Consider the following 5897-nt stretch of genomic DNA (forward strand, 5'->3'; position numbering starts at 1 on the left):
CATGAGTCCTATGCTAGGCCATAAACTCCCTTAAATATGTCCATTTGGTGTTTAAAAATTATTCCAAGCCGACTCACAATTCTGGATATCGTTCGACGTCTGACAAACGTCAAGGAGGTCTCGTTGTCGTATCAGCATGGTTACCCGACTCACAATATGTATTAATATAAGTTTATTCACAGCTTTGGTTTTAGAATTTATATCTAGTCTGGGATGGTAGTCCCATGATTTTCAGTCTATCGAACTTGTATCTAGTGCGGGATGTTATTCCCATGGTTTTCAGTATGTATATATCTTATATCTAGTACGGGATGATAGTCCCATGATTTCAATCTATATCTTGTACGGGATGGTAATCCCATGGTTTGAAACTATATCTAGTACGGGATGATAATCCCATGACTTTATCCAATTATCTTATATCTATATCGGGATAGTGATCCCATGGTTTTATCAAACAATCTTATATCTAGTTCGGGATAGTAGTCCCATGGTTTTCAATCTATAATTTCAATTATATCAAACTATCTTGTAACTAGTTCGGGATGATAGTCCCAAGGTTTTCAAACTACTTTCTATCTACAATTCATGTATATTATAGTATTTCATATTTAATTCGGGATAGTAATCCCATGATTCTCAATATATAGTTTTGTGTATTAAACTATACTCTGTGTTATTCAATCAATCTTGCATTTAGGAAAATATGGGATTTTCCTGGGGTTAACATATAACGCGTAACTGAACTGTAACGAAAGATAACCAAATAAATTTTACATAAGAAAATGTGGGATTTTCTTGGATAACAAACCTTTTCGGAAAACTAAAGGAAACCGATACATTTTCATAAAACAAAACCGCTTATGAACTCACCAGCTTTATGCTGATTTTCAAACGGCTTGTATTCTCAGGTCCACGTTAGACAGGTACCCGACGATATCTTTTGGAGAAGACGGAGTGCTCAGAAGACTCGTCTCAACTTTTGTTCATATGATATATGTATAACACTTGTACAATTTACTTTTGAAACAAATGTAAACTTTCAAATATATGTAATGTAATGGTTGTTTACTGTGATTACTATGTACATTGGATTTGATACTCAACGTGGAGTCAACCCCGGAAATGTTTCCGCCTTTGGTTTTCGGGGTGTGAAAATCCTGCTACTGACTCTAGTAAAATGACGATGTAAGACGCCGTAAGAAATGACATTTGGCACCCGTAGACTTGCAAGTCCCACTGTAGCGAGCAACAAGGTGTAGGATAGTCAATCCAGTATAGATCTTTACGCAAACTCATACGCTCCCCAATTAAGGAGATTCTGGATACAAAAACGTTCATGGCAGGCAGTGCCATGACCCGTTTAATGGTTCACATAACTGTATGAATGTACATGTAATGAATGTGCTAACTGTAAAGTGTACTCTTTCTCTGTCTAGCCTGTATGTACTGTAATGTTCTGCGTGTGCTAGCTGTAATGGGTGTTCTCTCTCTATCTAGCATGTATAGTAATGTACTTTGTGTGACATCCCCAAAATCTCGGCCAGAAAAGACCGGTCTCATTTATGCTTTTTAAACATTTTCAGAGTAAATCCTTTTGATTTTTAAAAGAGATGCAGAATTTGTTCCCAAAAACAAAACATGATAAAATAGATCTTTTATCAAAACATTTCATAAAGAAATATAATTTCATTTCATAATCAAAATCGTGATGTCATGTTCCGATACAGACCATAAAGCATAAACGATAACATTACAAGTCATTCAACAAATATATACATATACAGACTTATAAACAAAACAACTTGATGATTCATCCATCTTATGCCCTTGCGCCACTTCCTGTAATACAAATAAACTGAGTGGGTCAGGCTTGGGAGCCTGGTGAGCATATAGGGTTTTCAACCCACAATAAATAATTATATTTAATTTCAACAATCAACAATAACCCGATTACCCATTCCCGTTATCCTCACTTTACGTCCCTAAAACAACATCTATTATAAGGGACCTACTCTAGGATTTTTATCGGGACGAACATTACTGCAAAGGGGCTTCCTTAGCAATAAATATCCTAATGGCAACCATGAGGGGGATAGAGTACACCGGTGAACACGTCGTTCACAACACCTACAGGTTATGAGCCTGCTAGTGTTCTACAGGACTGTCCAGAATAGTCCGTGGTCGTCATCCATACTCTGCTGAGTGACTAGAATAACACCAACAACATCGAGGCCTCTCATTTGTTTATTACACACCAACTATCTACCCATGTTCTACCCAACATATTAGTAGATAAATATATACATTTTTATACATAGTTTAAAACCTGTATACCATGCTCGATCAATACATTTTTCCACAAAACAGATGAGGCACACACACATAACACGTATTTCATAGAGAATAAATCAGATCTATGAGACAGAAGAAAGTGAATATACATTCACACATATAATCAACAAAGTATACACGTAACATGTATTTCGTATAAAATACTTCATAATAATGTGTTAGAGGAAAATGACTACACACTCACTTGATCAGAAGATGATCGGGCAGCACTACGGCTTGCAGAAGTAGTGTTTCTCCGTAGATCTGGAAGATCATCACAAAAAACGGGCTCCTCGCGGGCAGGGCTTCGGCTCGAAAATATCACTTCTCGGGATCCTCGGGACTTCGGATCTTGCTTTGGGGCTCGGAAATAATACCGGGGCTTCGGGGTATAAACGACACGCAAATCGAGGAAAAACTTAGAGAGAAAGGAAGAAGTTTGTAAGAGAAAGAAGCTGCCCTCGCATGCCCCTTTCATAGGGCTGAACCCTCGCATTATGTTGGGCATACTGCTTCGGTACGCTGGGTGTAACGCCAAAACGTCATTGCCTGCGTCATCGGAGTACTCGAGTGCGAGGCTTCGTCACGCTTCGCTGTACGTTGGGCGTACAACATTACGTTGGGCATAACCCGGATAAGTCCGGTAACTCCCCTTCGGATAATATCAGATTTATTAATTAAATTTATATTTTAATTATTTAATAAACTTCAAAAATTCATATCTTCTTCATACGAACTCCGTTTTTGACGTTCTTTATATCCACGCGTACGTGAGACTACACTCTACAACTTTCGTTTAGACTTCAAAAATCCATACACCATAAATGATTCTAGAAATGATCTCAAATCGAGTATTCGGGCTGCATACTGCCAAGTCGAAACTTCAGAAAATCATAACTTCCTAATACGAAGTCAGATTTGGGCGTTCTATATATATTTGGAAACCTTGTTTCGGCCACTACAACTTTATGCAAAGATATCGAGTTTATTTTACACTTAAATTTTGACGCACATTTTATTCTTAATTCATTAAATTATAATAATTAAGAAAATACACACATAATTCGCATAATTCACATATCTCACAAATAATACATTTTTATTATTTCAAATTGGGTTATTAAGGTTAACCTAGACTATTACATTGCTAAAAATGGCAAGCCCAGAAACACAGGCGTTACACTGTGTGTACTACTCGTATTGACTCATGAATGAAATGACTCATTGTATGTTTCATTGTTCTAGTAATAGTATTAGTATCTTCCTATACTACCCCTATGGTAGCTTACTAGTAATGTAATGATCATGATTGTAAACCCTTACTACCTAAAGGTATGGAACTAATTGATAGAACTTTTATGTCTATATATGTATAACATAATATATAACTAATAGATAGAGGACCTTCGGACGGATAGCCGATGCCCTACAGCCACATCCCAACATGGAAAAGGAGATAAAGCGAGCTGGCCTTCCTAAGCCCTTTAAACATTACTTATATAACTATACATACATAGGCATGCATTTGATAATAAGTATAAAAGAGTTTAAGTAAAAGTATTTGACAAGTAAAAGAGTTTGTAAAACAGTTTGAAGCAAAACAGTTTGATAAACAGTTTGAACAGTAAGCAAACTACAGGTTTGGTAGTTATTAATCGATATAATAACTATAAGTATTCAACTTGTATTCCCCCCCCCCTAAAAGCATTTAAAAACATTTAAACCATTGATTAAGGGGTATGAACTCACCTTTAGTGAGTGGTACGGATGAACTGAAGATGTAGGATTGCTAGGTGTCAAATGAAGTCTTGAACACACTCTATGATCCTAGTTAACATATAATATCACATATATGTATCCAATTAGTATTTAAACAACTAATAAACAAACGCAAGACACCCTAGGACATGCTAAACACCTTATACAAGTGTTATAAGTCCCAAGGATGGCATCTAAGTGTTGTAGGGAAAGGCTAGTGTGCTTGGGGTTCAAGGAAAACTCCATTAGCGAGTTTACGGTTTTGTGGTCACAACCAAAAGAGTTTACGTTAATAAACCCTTGAGTTTACGGCCATAAGCTCACACTCTTTTTGACCATTTGTTGTTTGAAGCCTTAAAAGTCCCTGAAGCTTTTCTACTTGAAGTATGTGACTAAGGAAGGAACTAGGGCACCATTTCACTCCTATTTGGCATTTACGGTTCCTAAACCATTTTCCTTTGAGTTTACTACCCTAAACTCATAAGGTTTATGGTATTTTGGGGGTTTTCAAGTCATTAGCTCATCAAAGAATGGATTCATGTTAGTTACTAAGGCATAGGAAGGAATATGGGACATTTATACATACTTTGGGGTGTTTAAGGTTTTGGGAGATCCCCAAACCGTAAACACATATAAATGAGAGATTTTGGTGCTTTTCATGGGCATAAACACATCAAGGAAGGATTTAGACATGTTTCAAAGGCTTGTGAAGGACTAAGGCACCCTAAGGCACCCTTTGGCACCTTAACTTGGTGTTTACGGTTCAAGAACTTCTTGAACCGTGAACACCTTGTTCTTGGTGTTCTAGGGACATTTTCTTGATGTAAAGATATATAACAAGCTTTAATAGACTCTAGGATAGAAGTACTTACTATATGGAAGCTTGAAATGAGCTAAAAGTCCAAGAACACTAGTGTGTGTTCTTGGTGTTCTTGGTGGAAATGGAAGAATAAACCTTTTGGAATGATTCAACGATTAGAAGTGTGTTAAAACACTAGATGAAGGCCTATAATCACTTAAGAAAGCTAGAATCACTTACTAGATTGAAGATATTTAAAAACTTTCGGATGATACTTGAGAGAGAAATGGGTTTGGATCTTGAGAATTTGGAAAAATGAAAATAATGACAAATAGTCCTATATATACCCCCAGATCTAGGGTTTTTGGCAGAAAATATTTATTCAGGCAGTAAACTCTAATTTCATAGAGTTTTGGAATAACAGTGTTGCACACTAACCCTAGTGCGTCCTCTCTCCTGATATCTCTTAAAGTGTGAATCCTGAAATACTCAAACTTATTCTAAAAAGTCTGAAAATTAACAGCAATTGTTCTGACTTCTATTGACTTGATATGTTTGTACAGAATAGAAATTTCGGGTTGTCACATCATCCCCTCCTTAGAAGGAATTTCGTCCCAAAATTAGAATTTAAGCAAATAATTAGTTACAAATAACTAAGCAAAAAGACGAGGATATTTCAATTTCATCTGATCCTCACGCTCCCAAGTGAATTCCGGTCCTTGCTTGGCGTTCCAGCGAACCTTCACTATCGGGATACGACTTTGTTTCGTTTGCTTGACCTCTCGGTCCATGATCTCTACCGGTTCCTCCACGAAGTTGAGGCTGTCGTTGATCTCTATCTCGTCGAGTGGGATAACAAGAGTCTCGTCGGACAGACACTTTTTCAAGTTCGATACATGGAAGGTAGAATGTACGTTACTGAGTTCGCGCGGTAAGTTAAGTTTGTAAGCTACAGGGCCAATTCTTGCGAGAATCTTGAAGGCCCAATGTACCTAGGATTTAGCTT

This window comes from Lactuca serriola, chromosome 5, assembly GCF_051521515.1.
Source record: "Lactuca serriola cultivar US96UC23 chromosome 5, Lser_US96UC23_V15, whole genome shotgun sequence".
In the NCBI taxonomy this organism is placed as follows: domain Eukaryota; kingdom Viridiplantae; phylum Streptophyta; class Magnoliopsida; order Asterales; family Asteraceae; genus Lactuca; species Lactuca serriola.